This window comes from Notothenia rossii (genome assembly GCF_949606895.1).
Source record: "Notothenia rossii genome assembly, chromosome: 3".
NCBI classification, from domain to species: Eukaryota; Metazoa; Chordata; class Actinopteri; order Perciformes; family Nototheniidae; genus Notothenia; species Notothenia rossii.
This window is the reverse complement of record NC_136901.1, coordinates 80,071,712-80,089,009: the sequence shown is the minus strand read 5'-3', so window position 1 is coordinate 80,089,009 and position 17,298 is coordinate 80,071,712. Positions and strand designations below refer to the sequence as shown.

At 41.1% G+C, this 17,298-nt stretch overlaps 1 protein-coding gene across 2 annotated transcripts in view; it reads right to left on the bottom strand.

Moving 5' to 3' along the window:
• Positions 1-17,298, bottom strand: part of LOC307031985 (uncharacterized protein) — a 115,024-nt gene that overhangs the window by 32,734 nt on the left and 64,992 nt on the right. The gene's annotated exons all lie outside the window — the stretch shown is intronic.

Here is a 17,298-nt window from a genome sequence, read left to right as displayed (position 1 = left end):
AATTATCTCACCAGTCAATCAGTCAGCTTACTCATTTCTCCAACTCTTATATCTACGATCTTGGAAAAGGAGAAAATAAAAGGACAGGAAAGATTGTAAATAGATAGACCTCAGCAAACTGTTTCCGTTAGCAACAGGCAGCTGCAAATCCTTATTCTTTACCGACCTCTGGTAGTTGTTGCAGTTTTTGTTATTGCTTATTTGAATGCTTTTGAAAAAATATAAATTTTGCCTGAATGGATGGAAGTTAATGCAGTGATCACTGAGGGAAAGCACTGAATGCAAGAACTTCAAGGATTAGGATGCTAGAAGCTTAAAGAGTCTTATCATCCTCCCAAAAACCCCACCACTGGATTCAAGACTTGCACATAAACTCACATACACACATTCTCCATCACAGACAAAGCCTTTGAGAGACTCAAGAGAGTTGTTCCATGTTGAAGTCTCTAAATCTTTTTATTTCCATCGCTTTGTGTGTGTGTGTGTGTGTGTGTGTGTGTGTGTGTGTGTGTGTGTGTGTGTGTGTGTGTGTGTGTGTGTGTGTGTGTGTGTGTGTGTGTGTGTGTGTGTGTGTGTGTGTGTGTGTGTGTGTGTGTGTGTGTGTGTGTGTGTGTGTGTGTGTGTGTGTGTGTGTTTTTCTACAATCAAAGGAATCTACTTTATGTTACTACTGCCCTACATATCGTAGTTTAGGTGAAGGAATGTTTTAATTAACAATGCTGCCATTCTCGCTGACACTTATATCTGCTGCAATATCTCTTCAACTTTGATCATCATCAACTCAGAAGCATCCATTTAATAAGAAAAGCACAAACACAGCGTTGGGTGTATTCTAGAGGAATATCCCAAACACTGATCTAGACAAGAGTCATTTTTACTGAAAATAGGACAGTAAGGGGCCGAGAGAAATGCAGGCAGGCAGGCAGGTTGCCATGAAGGGGAAATACACACAGATGGCCTGACAGACTGACAGACAGAGGATGAGAGAAAAGTAGACTAACGAACAGACAGACACAAAGACACATATGTACAGGATGTATGTCCATTCAGATACCTGCTCAGTGTGAACACATCGATGTGTTGTGATGAGTACAGACAGGCATTTGCATAGAAGAGAAAACCTGCATCTTGGACTGCACACACACTAATACAATGTGTATGTTTATTGATTAATGATTGATTACTTAGTATTTGTTTAAAAAAATCAACATGACAAGGAAGTGTTTTTCATTGTGTCTGTCGATATATTCATACTGAATATTTTACTGTCAACATACCTTATTACGTTTCCCTACAATATCTGTTTGTGAAGTAATAATGATTCAGATTTGTTATGGTTATTTTTGAGGCACTGAAAGCACTTATGTTAGATTGTATTCTTCAGTATTGAAAAGTGAAGTGACTTGACGCGTGAGACAGGTCTTGTGACCTGTAACTGAATCTACAATCTTTCCTTCATCTTAACCTAACAACACTGATGACTCAGGATGACAACCCTGCTCTCTTGTAGCTTTTTGCTCTGGAAAAATTGTCAAACTTAATGGCAGCAATTATATTTTCACTTAAATTGCCCAAACCAAGTAATGTTAATGTATTTTTTTGCTGTACAATTCTGAACTTCCATCCAATTATGAAAGCCATAAAATAGGAGGAAAGCCTTTTCATTAAATTCTGTAGTGTAGAATACATGAAGTAATATTGCTTTACTGAAAAGGTAATTTCACATTAATCACATTTGTAATGATCAGCGCTGTTAATGGAGTTGACATCTTCTGCCATAAATGTAAACAAAGTGAGTGTTGATGCCAAACGGTATCACATTCAGCAGCATCAATAGGAAAGCATTGGTGTCCTGGCTCTATGATAGCGAACAGCACATAGACACAGGTTGGTGGCAGGAGGCGGGCCCTTGCTTGTGGCGGCTGATGTTCTGTCAGGGTTGGGGGATGCTGGGCTGGATCCTGCTGGGTCTTTTGTCACCCCTGCTAATTGAGTGATCCTGGTGACCTTGTCGTCGCTGCCTGGTAACACGTTAGCAGGAGCCGGTGTCCCTGCCCTCTGCTTCAAAGTCATAACTAGCTGTCTGGCGCAATGATGGGTGGCGTTTGAGGGATGTAGTGGTACGGTGATAGCTGAAATGATGGAGGGATAGATTATAGATGAAGGGTGGATGCACTGGCTATACCATGGTCAGGAAGCAGGGTTAAGTGCGGTTCAGCGGCTCGGCATTGATGGTGTGAACGTTTCTGCTTTGTTTCCTTGCAGGGCTAAAAGAGCTAGAATTGATTGAAATCACAGTGCTTTAAGGCACATTGAATGAAAGCATTCTGGCCTCTGACTTCAGGAATATGTGGGTGGCTGCGTGCAAAAAGTATAAGAAGAAATAAATGGTTTATTGCTACTTTGGGAGTTTTTCTGGCTGCAGGTATGCAGGCATAATAAAGAGGATGGAGGGACTGTTAGACCCTTTTGAAATTAGTATGCTCGAAACATATGAGAATAACACTTGACAGATGCTCACAGGCTGACATCATGCCCCATCTTATGATTTTTCATTAAGTATAGTATAACAGCTGCACTTGTACATCTCACTCAGTGGCGACAGTCGTAGCATGCCAAGTCTTAAAGAAAAAAAAAAATCACTCATATTTCAATGCATGCCTTTGGAATCTCTTTCAGTGAACATGTGACACTTTTCAGATAAGTGTTTTTGTGTTAACAAAATGGAAATCTTAATTTTGCTAAGTTAATTATAGCTTGTAGCCCGTTGCCAAGCAACCTAATGACAGGAGACAGCGGGGAGTCAAGAATCTAACCTTTGGCTGGATGGAGCCAAGAGGTGACATTTGGTTTCCTTCATATTACTTTCTTTGATGCTTTGCGATCTGAAATAGGCTGTTTTGCACTTTAGAGTTAAAATGGTTTAAAGTAACTGTATTTGTTTATAGAATAAGTAAGAGAAAAACATTTAAACTCCATTGAGAAAATTGAAAGCGTTCAATCACTGTCGGTCGACCTTTAACAGGGTGCTGTTATGAAAATGACAGCCCTTTAGGGACGTGCATGACTCATTCTCCACAATATAAATGTGCATTTACTCTTTTATGTCATCTGTGGTTTTATGTTTCTACTAACGGGGCATAAAATACTCAGTGAGTCAGAAAATGTATATAAAGCAAAATGGCAGAGGACTAATGGGCTCTGTTATGAGGCTGAGGGTCTTCTGTTGTTGCCTTATGTCATGCCTGTACTATTGGATTCTGCAGCCCTATGGAAACGTGTCTACACCCTTTACTGTGACTTTGCGTAATGTTATTGTAATATTTAATAAATAATTACTTTTTTTCGGCTGCAGTAATTATGCATAGATAATGCATTTAGGGATCCGTGTTCTAGACTCATACGAATATTATATTTCTGACATGACATATTCTTAGATCTAAGTATAATGCAGCACATGCACATCTTTCCATCTGAGATCCCCCAAAGACAAGGTCTGTATGCTCTGAAAATTTCTTTGTGGGTGTCTGATTTTTCCTTCTATTGCGGGGGGAGTATTAAGGGGGGGGGGGGGGGGAATCCATGGCTCAGCGCCAAAATAGTTTTGAAGTATCTGTGAAAAGACTCCTCTTAATCCGTTTTATTTGCTCTGCTACCTCCGAACCATTTGTCCAGAGCTCCAATACCCTCCACTCCACCCAGCCATCTCAGGGATTTAGTGTGGTAGAGCAGAGGTGCAAGAGCCCACAGACAGTTAAAAAAAGGCCATCTGGCCAGGGAGGGGGTTGTAGCGAGGTGGGGGTGTTGGGAGGTTTGGGGCAGAGGAGTCGTGCTGGGCAATCAAAATGACGGACAGCAGTGAGAAGTGTTTTGTGGGCTCCCACGTACATGCAAAGTAGCCCGACTTGTGAGCTTTCACAGCTCCCTATGGTCTTCAGGTAAACACTGACCGGCCGAGGTATGCGTGGTCTTTTACCACCTCAGTGTGTGTCTGTGTGTTTGTGTTTGTGTATGGTAATAATGTGTTTTTTGGCTTGCTTGTGAGAGGAAAGAGTGGACTTACTTGTGTTTACACCCATGTCACCGGCTCATGTATTTGTGTGTTCTACAAGTGCACTGCCAGGTTTATTTCTGTATTTTCTCTTATTTTTTTGCCAACGATAGTGTTTGCCAGTGGAAGATGTTTGACCAGAAAAGTCAGGGTAAGCAGGTGAAACAAACAGCATCCATATTTCATGAACCATAAAAAAAAAACAGAATGCCTTCTCGGATTCGACACAGGCTCAGTTCTAAGGACACTGTGAAATGGGCGCACAATTGTTCCTCTTCGCTCTGAGCAAATATTATAATCCTATTCTCTTATGCTTTCCATCTTGCCCTCTCTCTCTTATGTTCACCCCAATGGCGGCCCCTTTCCCTGAGTGAAAACCCCTCCGAATGTGTGGAGGCTTCATTTTTCACTCTCCCTTTGGGGCTCTGTTGTCAGAGAGCAGCCCTTAGGAAGTCTTTATTTCTGCCAGGCAGGGCCTCTTGCGTTCCTCCACCCTCTCCCTCCGTTCTCATGGCTGTCCCCCCCACCTGCTGGGATCCTGATCCCAGCCGGGGCAGGGCTTCAGCGGGGGACAATTACTGCTGCTCCCCAGCTTTGATCATCTGACCACATGGAAGCATAACAGCTGACCACATGTTTCAACAGACAAGAAGAAGAAGTAAAGAGAAAAGATGAAGAGTTAGAATGGGGTGAGAAGAATAAAAGAAACCCCCTTTTCATTTAAGTTGAGCCCAAAGTTCCATTCCTCTTTGGGAGCTTTACGGAGAGTTAGCCAGAATGGTCAAATCTGCGTTTCCTTTGATGGTGATTATTTATTTGGATCAGGGCAACCTACTACAAACTATGTCCGGCAACAGCCTCTATTTTCCTTATTTCATATTATATAATTCACTGCATTCTATTTCGCTGTAAATTACTGCTTTATTGTATTGCTGTCTAACTATATTGTATTACAGTGTCCTTAAAGATGTTTTGTTTCATATTAGATTTTTTGTTTTATATTGTATGTCTGCACCATGACATCAAGTCAAATTCCTCGTATTTGTGAACCTACCTGGCAATAAACCCGTTTCTGATTCTGATTCTAATAAAGTTCAGTTTCAATTTGCCAATCTCTCTTTTGCGTGTGCCGCAAAGAGAGAAAGAGAGAAGCAATTTGAGGCAGCCCTTGTAAAAAGTGAGTGCTAAGTCTGCTGGTATTGTCGGCCAAATTGTCACGACGCCAACTAGGCTCTGCTGTCGTGTTCTGAACACTGTCTGGCTTTTTCGCAACCTAGGCCACATCCACACAGATGACAAATAACACTGGGGAAATAGCTACGAAGATATTGGGAGCAATGACTACAGATATAAATACGAAATGTCTCGTAAGGAAGCCAACAAGAGATTCAGCTGCATTCAGATTATCTGAACAAAATACAATCGTAGTACTTCTGAAAGTTTACAAGTGAGGATACATAAACAAACTATGGGGTGTTACATAGATACAGATAATAAAGAGTTTTCTTTGTTGATAAAAGTATTTTTTTTTTCTCTTTGGAAGTGGAAGTCTGCCATGGTGGGGGATATCTACTCGAAGGATCCAGGCCAAGGGGGTTAGATGGAAACTGACAAGGCTGAGGGAGAGGGGAGGCAGTGTGCTTTGCTCTGATTGTCAGGGATGGCCTCTTGGAGTGTCCCAATTGAGAAGGAGATCACTTTACCACATTAAGGGTGCCTCAAAAGAACCTCTTCAGCAACACTTTGGCCCAGCCTGGAGGAACAGGGCTTGTTTTGACTGGTCCGCCACCTTTAATTGTCACCACTGTGGACCAACAGCTTGCTCCTGCCTCAGCTATACTGCCACTGTGGCTCTTTGAGAGACACTCGCGCAACATATGTGCACACACACATGCACTGCGAGCCGCAATGCAAATGTGGGTATACGAGTATGCACATGGGCATACGCAGGCCTACGCCATGTGTGTGCACAAACCTACACACATAAGAAAACTCCAGGGCATACTAAAGAGATTGGAAACATTTCAATCTGTTTTGCTGATAGCACTGGTCAAAAAAAGCATGCAAGCATTTTAAATGTACTAAAGGGTGTAGCAGAGAAAGAGGGAATAAGCACTTTTTACCTTATCTATGTGACTTTATCATCAAAAAGCTGCAGAACATATCCTCAAGTATCCTAACAAATCACCCTGACATGTCGGATTAATACTTTATATTTATAATACTAGTACATTGTAATGTTTGAAACATATATTTAGTATTTAATGTTGTTGGTGATCAGTAGTTTTGATTAATTGTAGAGGACAAAAAATAGCTGCATTTTAAATGAAGGGAAAAGAGTAAACCTTTTTTGACTTGTGATTATAACTTTTGGTAAAAATCTCTGTTTTGATCAGAGCATTTAAAAATGTCTCGAAAGCTTTTATATCATCGGTTGGAACACACACCCACACCCACATAAACACACCACACACAATCCACTGATATTTCTCAGACGAACTTTGTGTGTGCCTGAATGGGAGGATCCCTTAATTAAATGCTAGTCTATTAAATTGAAAAGACAATTGGGATGAATAATTTGAGTCATTGCTGTAATGAATATAACATGTCAGAATAAATTGAACATTTTTACCAACGCAATGTATTGCATTTTCATCACCATTATTATATCATTAATGATTTTATATAGATCATTCCTTTTTCATTGTACGATCTGTCTATAGCACAAGCTTGAAATAGGAGGGTGTGCATTCTCAAAGAGAAAATTAATTAGTTGTGCTTCTTTCTAATCAAACGAGAAAAACTATAGTTAGTGTTTCCCCAAAGACGGGGGGTCACTTTATGATGTGGCCTTGGCCATTTGTATATCCTGCCTTACTTCATAATCATTTTTATCCGGCAGTTAAAAATAATTAACAAGTCATGCTCTTTTGTCGTCCACCATTTTAGGTCCTCGCTCCAGCAATGAAAGGCCTCTCCATCAACATGGTCGCGTAATAGTGTCAGGATGCATTTTAAAGTGCAGTAATTCAGCGGTTTACACGGCCTCATAAAATACCGACATGCCCCGATAATGAGAAGCATGAATGGAAACTTGGAGTTCCCTGTGGCCCCTGTGTGTGTTAGTGTGTGCGCGTGCGTGAGTTAGTGTGTGTATGTTGGTGTGCATGTTATTGTGTCGGTACGTGAGTGTTTAAGTGCGTGAGCAGGGAAATGTAGGGGAAAGAAAGAAAGAAAAAAGAAAGAAAGTCACACTGCTGCTCTCTAGTATTCTTCTTTACAGAAAACAAACTGAAAACTCTACTCCTTTGAAACACGCATGTGCTCCCGAAGACTGGTATGCATGCTAAGAATGGCAGGATTTGGGCTGAGGCGTCCCACTCCTCTCTGAGTGATATCATATGGAAAGGTCACAGACAGCTCACACACATAACTCATCTTCTTTCAGCCTGTCCTAAAACTCTTTACGGTGCCTCGACCCACTGACAGGCGGGCTATGTGTGCACGCTGATGTGTGCATATGTGTAATGTACATGGCAAAAGGTAACTAAGTCTAAATAAGCAAAAACAGTTGGTGTAGTAGCTGTATGTGCTAAACACTTGTCCTGCATAGCTACTCCACCAGGTGATCAGTGTCAGGCATCTTCCAGAACGCGTCTTAATCTTGCAGTGCCGACGTCTTGCTGTCAGGGAATAAATCATGATGCAGCGTGGAGGTGGTGGCAGGCAGCGTGAGTCAGGAAAGCAGTCTGCTTGACTTCACACTCGCTAGGGATCTGGTAACTCAGCAGGTAGTCCAAGTACAGATTGAAACTAACTCTGCCTTTCTGCGCTCAACACCCCCCGAGAGCTCTATTCAAGAGCACGACTGTTCCTTTATTGTAGAATAAATGGCAAGAGTTCTTTTTTATTGTGCACAGATGGGGATAGGTGCAGGGTTGCTCAGCTCGTAGTGATTTTCTCTCCAGGTACGTGTGTGGCAATGAATTTATGACATTCAGATTTGAGTGAAATAACCTTTGAGACTGCATCTGTGTGATTTAAAGAAAAAGCCCCTTTTTAAGTGATTTAAAAAGTGGTTTAAAGAAGTCAAGACAAAGAACTGAGTCAGTGGCCGGGTCAGTGATTTGTTGGTCTCAGATGGTCACTGGGCATTAGTGAGTTAAATCCTTGAATCAACCTTCGACCTTTAAGTGAGGTTACCACCACAAGGGCTGTTTTTCATCTCCCGTGTGTTTTTCATAGCACTAACAAGATTGACTTATAGCAGATTTGCACTACTGTGCATGTCGTAACCGCTAACTAACTAACAGTTATTCATGCGCCAAGCAGTGTAGTACTGGCGCAGATGGGGATGTCTGCTTTTAACAGCTCAGAAGTCACATCTGTGTTTAGCAGGCAACAGCTTCAAACATGACTCAGCCAATCAAAGCTGTGTTTTCTTATATCTTCGATTGCTGCGGTAGTGTGTAAATCAGTTTTTCTGTGCAGAAGGCAGTTGCTGGGGCCGGTGCCAATGAGTGTGTGAATTACAGCTAGGCATAAAGCTGTCCTTGTGTCCTGCTGGCCAAGAGCTGCAGGGATTCTGGAAATGATCGTAAATTTAGCAGCACTTGGCTGAGGAAATCATACAAAATCTGGAATTGAATTGAACATTTGGAATGATTACCAGAGACCATAAGAGGAGTTTCCATAAAGTGAGAAAGACCGACAGAGGTGGGGCGCGGGATGTACAGTATCAGAGCGCTAGACGACACAACAGACTGGTGGAGGAAATATTACATTTGGGATACGCTCTAGTAGTTACAGTAGTAGTCATAAACGGCTGTCCCAGCCTGTCACTAGAGATGAATTATTCACTCACTTGTCAAATCAATAATGACCCGGTCTTTAGTGGCCTACTCTCCCCATGCCCTACTTATCGGTTTTTGGGGGAGAGGACACATCATTTTGATATTTTTGCGGTTTGCATTCATCGTAGTGGACATGCGGCCCCTCGCTGAGGTACATTTGTTGCCATTTGTTGTCTTTTTAAGGATTGTTTCTGGAAAATTAGAACTTTGAACAGAGCGCCACTTTAAAAAACTGCAGCTGGATTTGAAATGAGCACACATTTGGCAGTTTTGCTGAAATGGAATGAAGAAAATGGAGGTGGGGAGGGGTCTGTGTGGGGGTAGGGGGGGGGGTCTGCCTGGATGACGGGGTGTTGCCATAGCTTTTAAGGGCATGGGCATGTTTGGATGGCACAGCCCACCCCCTGCCCTTCTGCCTCCGCTCATGTGTCACTCACTGTCTTCCAGCCTGTAATTTTCCATCTACTGTAACAGTCTGGGCACCTCGCCACCCAGGGAACTTTTAAAATAAATAAAGAATTCATTAAATAATTAGTATCTCCACAACAATCTCTTTTGTTCTGTCAATCTCACAGCGCTCAAAAGTCACCCTGGGAGATGGAGAGAGAAAGAGGTTGAACAATCGAGGGAGAGATGGAAAGTGAAAAAGAGAGTGTGGAAGAAATTAGTGGAAAATCAATTAAAAAAAATTAAAAGCATTGAATTTTTTGAAATGCTTTTTACTTATCCGCCATTGATTACATCTAATTGGGCCTCATTTTCTGAAAGAAAGTGTGTGTGTGTGTGTGTGTGTGTGTGTGTGTGTGTGTGTGTGTGTGTGTGTGTGTGTGTGTGTGTGTGTGTGTGTGTGTGTGTGTGTGTGTGTGTTTATGCGAACATGTGTGCACTTGCCAGCATTTATGTGTATGTGGGTGTGTGTGGCAGCTTGTGTGTTTGTGACATTTGCTAATGGTTGGGTGCATAGATGATAACCACTTGGCTTGGAGACAGACAGATATGAAAGGCTGTCACTCTGAGCAGAGACAGCTATAATGGCCCCGTGTGTGTGTGTGTGTGTGTGTGTGTGTGTGTGTGTGTGTGTGTGTGTGTGTGTGTGTGTGTGTGTGTGTGTGTGTGTGTGTGTGTGTGTGTGTGTGTGTGTGTGTGTGTGTGTGTGTGTGTGTGTGTGTGTGTGTGTGTGTGTGTGTGTGTGTGTGTGTGTGTGTGTGTGTGTGTGTGTGTGTGTGTGTGTGTGTGTGTTTGAAAGGGTGATGATAGGGGCCCACACTTGGGGCCCGGCCATGCTTCCTAATCAAAACCCATCCGCTCGCAGGGTGCTGGTGCATCAGTGTGCTTGCTGTATGGTGTTTACATTGGGAGAGACGGAGCAGAACCACCTCTTTGTCCCATCAGAGATTTGACATTGCCCTCCCCCCCCCCCACACCCCCCCTGCCAGCCACCCTGCTGTATGTGAGGTTAGCAGCCTGGAACTTCCTTGTATCTACTAACAGCTTGCACAGAATGATGTAAACTTGACAAAGAATGAGGACTTAAACTCTTTAAGTAACTTAATCACAACGATGCATTCAAGTCGGACAAAACAGATAGACCATATATTTCTGCACTGTGTGAAAGAAGAAGATCTGCATTGAGATTTCAGAGCAGAAGGAGACAAGTTGCAACACTTTAAATCATTTGCACCCATATTGAAGGTGATTTGGTTATTACAATTGATGAATTACTTATTGTGTCAATAGAAAAGTGATATATCAGACATAAAAAACTGCACTGGCAGAAAAAGAAGAGCTGTAACCATTTATTTATCGCAAACACTGGAATTCAGCTAGCAGCTGAATGAGGTCCACCGTTGTGTTTGCAGTGTGATATAGTTCATTCAGAGTTAAAGACCTCATTTGTATTATATTGTCTCTAAATAACTGTGTATGTTTGTGGATGAAGGTTTGAATATAACCTTGTGTGTGTGTCAAACAAGTGTTGTTGCGTACTGGTTTGACATCGGATAACTGAGAGGTCATCCTCACAAACTTCATGATGACCTCTGACATATTTTGTATATGAGCCCCAAAAAGTGACTACACCTCCATAAGAGCATCAATACCAAATACCTAATTATACCATATTTAAATGGATACATAAATCAATTTGAAGATTACGGTTACAAAACTGAAATAAAAACATACCCAAACACCCCGAAATACGTCAGCTTTTGGAAATCGGTGAAATTACAGGACAATATGTCAGGTTGCTGTGCTCGCTGAAGTGGGACGCCTATTTATATGTTTTTTCTGTATTCTAGTAATATTGATCCTCAAACATCAAATCACAATGTGGAGAGTTTGGGAATGTTGCCCTTAAACACTTTCTGGTCAACCAAAAGCACTTGTCGCTCCAGTCTGTCACTACTGTCTTTTTATTCTCTGGAGGCCACTACATCGAGTCGACATTTCGTATTTTTTCAGAAATTAATGGGGAATTAATGATTCCGTTATTCCCCCCGCTGTGCGGGGAAGGGGGGTTCGGGATTCTTTTTTTAATCGCCCAACCTCTAGAAACTGATTGGAGCAGAAAAAATACGCCCAGTCCCCTTCTGCCAGGCCTCACAATGGAGGCGCTGATTTTTTTGATAGGGTTCTATGCTGCCAGGGGGCCAGCTGGAATTAGAAGTGGATTAATAATTTTAAACAAGGCTAAACCGCTTGGACTGTCTGTCTGCTCTTTCCAATGCTTAGCCAAAAGTCCGTCTGCTCCCCGACCACATCAAAACAATCTAAAACACTATATCTTCCTAATGAAGAGGGTTGGGTTTAGTTTTTGGGCTTGAGAGTGCATGAAAACATGCTTATTATTTCATGAGGTTCTCAGTCTGAGAACATGCCAGGATTATCAGGAACATTTTATATCACCAGAACAACATCCATACATGAATCATTACCCTTTAAAGTGTGTTGCCAAAAGTTGATCAACTTTTTATCGACTCTCCACAGTTTTCCTGCTTTTGATTTAGCAAATCCTGGACCGGCCCTTAATTATTACTTTACTTATAGTTTGTGATGAAATATTTGTTTCGTCATTGCCCATATTTACATGAAAGCTGCATTTCCTGCACCCATTGATGCCCAAACACCTGATCACCTTTTATGAATGGAAACAAACTTCCCATTTCTTGTCAGATGCGTGCTTTGATGTGAGACAGACTGTTGACTGATGTGTGACAGACTGTTGAGTTGGTACAAAGTTAGTCCAGCGGCTGGAAAGCTGAAAAGCTGAGACCACCAGTATGGTGACCCCAGTCAGGGGAAAGATTAGGTTTAGCACCAGTGGGAGTGTTAAATGGTGAGACGCAGGGATTTGGAGGCTATTTGGAATGATCTAAAAGCAGACGAATTACAAACCAAATTTAGGTATAGTAATGCCAGACAAATCGGGGCCTGCTGCTGGCATCTCTAACAGAACAGAACCATGTCTCAATAATCCCCATGTAATTGATGTGTGTTGAGTACAAGTGTGTGTCTGTGCATGTGTTACAAGGCCAGACAGAGAGGGAGAGGTTGCAGGTTCATGTGTGCCCATTCTGTGATGATGTGAGCGGGTGTCTTGAGACGGATGATGGAGGAGAAACATCCCTCAATAATATTACAACTTTGACAAAGCAAGGTGAGAGAGGAGGGTCCTAAAGGGCCCAAATGAGAGCCAGAAAGAGGCCAGACTCGACTGTGGTGTATACAGGTTATTTCCATTTTATAAACAGAATTTTCGATCTAATCTATTTACACTGCTTAATCCTAACAGGACAAATGCACCTACAGAAAGCTAAAGCACAGATCAAGACAGGAATAAAGGGACAACACAGACTATAGCATACATCTTTACCCCCCCTCTTTTAATTCAGTCATTATAAAAATGTTCTGTGAATGTAGCAGGGACATTAGCCCCCTTCTGAGCTATTATCCTGGCTGTCTGGTGTTGCAATTTCACACTCCACTGATTCCGACAAGCAGTAGAGTCTGCATGCCCCAGATTTCACCTTATTTAGGTAATACAGAAAAATCATTCCCAAGACAAGGTAAATTAAACTAGGCACTGGACTGGCACACTGTTGCCAATTTCAACAGAATATGAACAGTATCACACAGTGAGGGGGGAACTCTACCAAATAAACTTGACGGTAAAATGCTGGAAATGAAAATTAAGTTCAAAGATTTCCCTCCACTTCATAAACCTGCAGACTTTGAGTTATTTGACTAAGCACTGATTTTAAAAACGGCTATCTTAAAAACGGCCAAGTAGCCTAAGTGTTGTTAACTTATTAATGTATTTTTAAATGTTGTGCAAATACAAAATAGGTATCTCTTCTTAAGGTTTGAACTTGGTCGTTAAAGTTTGAGCCAATTGCCAAAGTCACGTCTTATAATAATATCAGTTTTAACAACAGCCTCCACCGCCTTCATTTCTAATGCATGAATGACGGCATATTAAATGTAAGTGACAGACAGGCGAGGCTCTACATTATTTATGCTGCGCAAGAATGAAAACAAACTGCCTGCGTAGTACCGTTTCTCAGTATTAAACTGTATCCTGACCCAGACACAGCTTGAATTATATCCCCAGACTTTTGTTTTATTTAAAGGGGAAATCTGTCTAAGTTAGGTTATCTTTATGTGGCTCTTTAATGCATCGGATAATAAAACCATCCCGCTATAACGAATCATTTCAGCAGAAAAAAAAACATTAATAGTTAAGATTAAAGATTTGATATTGGTTTAAATATTGTTTTTGTCCTGGGAAAAGTCGAGTGAATTTCGTTTCGGCCGACGACACACGTGTATTAATTCAATTTATTGAGCAGTTCCTTTTAATGAGAGGGTTTTCCTCACCGTTGCTCCTTAAAGAGTCCCCCTCTATTGAAAACGGGCGCGTTTAAAATGAACTCGGTATTCTTGACTTCATTTCGCCCAAACCTTTTCAAGGACAAGACAAGTGGGTCGGAAATAATTAGACGTGCGCACGTATTCCTTTTCAGTTATTTTGAGTCGTGCATGGCGGTAAGATGAAGAAAACTGCAGTTGGACAATTGAGGCCTGCCTATTCTTTTGGTTTAACTCTGATACGCTTCATAAATTAACAAGCAAACAAAAAAAATACAATTGAAATCATTAGGTTTTTACAAATAATATTATTTAAGCTAATACATACAATAATACTATTTCAATTAGTAATACGATTATTGCTAAAATGCTTGATAATGTCATTATTACTATGATTTATTTATTTGTATTAACAAAGTCATGTTTTAGTCTTATTAGAATAGTGGTAATTTAATCAGTACATACATTGACCATAAGTTCAAACAGATGTGTGCTGGGAAAATAGAGGAAAGAATTTTTAAAAAGTGCTTATTTAGGGAAAAAAGCTGAAAGAAAAATGAAAATCACTCATTGAGAGAGCAACAAGTCAAACTCTTCTTTGAACTTTTTGAGGGAGCTGTGGAGGGAGGTTTTGGGTTTCTACAAGGCCTGCTGAGCTTCACTCCCTCCATCAGGAGGGAAATATGTCATTGGTCATCATAGCAGAGGATGGATAGAGTGTCCCAGAGATAAAAATGAAAATATTTTGCTATGTAATTATTTAACAAACAGCAGATAAGTTACATTGTCCAAAGGTCTCCTGAAGGGAAATGTGCAATATATTAAGGAGAGATCTGCCAATCACACGGCCATGAAGAGACTTTGAAAGCACACTTTCATTCTGCTCTTTGTGATATTCTTTCGAATCCAAAACCACTTATATAAGGTTTTACGTGGCATGCTAAGATGTATTGTACTATTCAGAACTATATGTAAACTAAAAATGGCTCCAAATACGCACCACGCACTTTTGCAATGGTTATGAGAAACAAAGTCTTCTCTTTTGTTACTGGCCCTTGTAGCAGAATTGAAACAGGAAAAGCAATTATTGTAGAGATTGTCCCACAGGCATTGAAAAGCTATCAGCATGAGGGTTGGGATTGGCTTGGGGGACACCTATGGCCCCATGCATTATCCTGGCATGAGGTCGCTTTGGCAATCGCCTGCCAATTTCCACCAGCACCTGGCCTTCCCTACCCCCTCCCTTCACCAGGCCCTCCTACCTGTTTTCTCTTTCTCCTCCTCCTCCCTTTCCAACCCTGCTTGCCTCTTATTTTCCCAAGATGGTGACCATAAATAAAAAAGAATAACGGCCCAATGAGTATGGCACAAAGTTGAAGATGTGCAAATTGTTTCCTACCATGATGGAGGTGATTTCTGATAATTCTCTGGGAGAAAATGTCTTCTCTGTTGGTCCAGTTGAAGAGAGAGCTGTGAAAATACCCCAAAACCACAGAATAATAGCATGTCTAATGCTGTGAAAATATGAGCCGCTGGTATACTGTTAGGGCCAAAAGGCTCAGTGGGAGAGTCGAGTCTAGATTAGTAGAAAAGTGGGAGGAAAATAACTGGTGCTATGTCTAACACTTTTTATTATGGCTGTTGAGAACCTGTATAACACAGCTGTTGAATATCACTCTCAGAACCCCCAGCACTCATCCACAAACACTGTCCTTTCCTGTAAGGTTGAGTCATCCAAACACACATTATTACACGATCATCACCCCTCATCCTTGAGTACAGAAAAGGTTAGGGCATTATGTGGAAAATCCAGGCTGCATTGATGGTGTTGTTGTTGTGGTGGATTATAGCTCCTGTTGCTGTTATTTGTCATGCTTCCTTGCTATATAGTGATCCTCACAATGGTGCTTTTGGCCATACAGCAGGAATCACACACATATATAAGTCTCCTAGCATGGAAGTCCGTTTGAAGGATGCTGAAAATGCACAAACTGACACATTTGTTTCAATATAAATTGTTATTTTTTTCTGTTTTTTTTAATATATCAGATAAAGGGCCTTTCTTTGTGAACAATGAAATGTTGTTTGGAAAAAAATACAATTATTTAAAGAAATCATTTCACAATTAAATGTGTTATCCTCTTAGTGTAACTGAATTTGACTTATGCTTGACATGTATACTCAAGGTCAAAGCTTCAGTAATTTGAGACCAGCACTGGTGTGACATCCATTTCCAACAGCAAAACCTGTATGTTATTGTGGTTTTTTAACATTATAGTATAATGTATAATATAAGTAAATGTGCAGAGCATCACTTCCATCCTTTCATTTTTATTTTACATCATGATGAGCAACTGCTCTGCAAGGACTGTGTCTCCAGCAATGTTTTTCACAAGGCAGTTCTTGTTAAAGTTTATCATGCATGCGTGATGAATAATATTTAGTCCCACAGAAGGTGCCAATATAGCACCATGTTACTCTGAATCATCACAGGTCTGTTCATCTTTCAAACCCGATCATCTTTTGGGAAATAATAGCAGCCAGTAATATTAGATGTGTCTATTAGTTACATTTTAATGGCGGTTGCAAATAGGGAATTGAGAATGTGATGCAGAGGTGGGTAAATAATCATAAACCAAACTTTTAAACATTTTTTGTGCCAACAATTAAGTTTACCAAGAAACTGTCACAATATAAAAGTGACTGCATTTTATTATTACAAAAAGGGTATATGCGTCATCCCACTACCTGCCAGAGAGAGTGATCACAACTTTAAGGAACAAATATATGTCATTGTTTCCATGTTTGAGATGCCAGGAACGCGCGCACGTGCTGAGGCTCTGGAAAGATGAAGCGGATTGTTATTCATAGTGCTCCCTGCCTCATGCATATCCATAACGGATTAAAGATTGCGCAAACATTATGCAACCAGAGCTGGTCTTTTCCCGCGTTGATTGGCATTTCTGGGGCACAAATCGGAATTGTGCAAGAAATATGGGCCACTTGTGTTGTTGTAGTGTCATACTTTTATTTTGGTTAAGGAAAACAATGCTATAGAGGCTTTATTTATGTGTTTCTTGTTCGTTAATGTAGTTTATACATGTATCAACCTGTTCACGTAAATACCTTTGTGGCTATACTTCGGTGTAACGTTATTTATTTTTATATAAACATGCGCTTAAATTCCATTTCCCTATGTTGCAGTAGGCTATAGCCGATTTGGAGCTTTACACTATTAATAGCATTGCGCGGGGAAATCACCACAAGAAGCGATGAATGAAGTCTTTAAATAATGGAAAGGCACTCTCCAATTCTAATTCATTGTCTCTGGAAAAGAGGACATTAACGAGCATTGTTCATTTATTTTTGAAAGGCTGATGAATATGTGAGCACTGCTGTCCGTCGCCTCAGGGGAGCACCGTCCTGTGGGGTGGGGGCTGTCCGGGACGGGGGCGGCTCTCAGGTGAAAAGTTTGCTTAAACTGCTGAATCACGGCATTCAAGCAATGTCAAACAAAGGCCGTTTTTT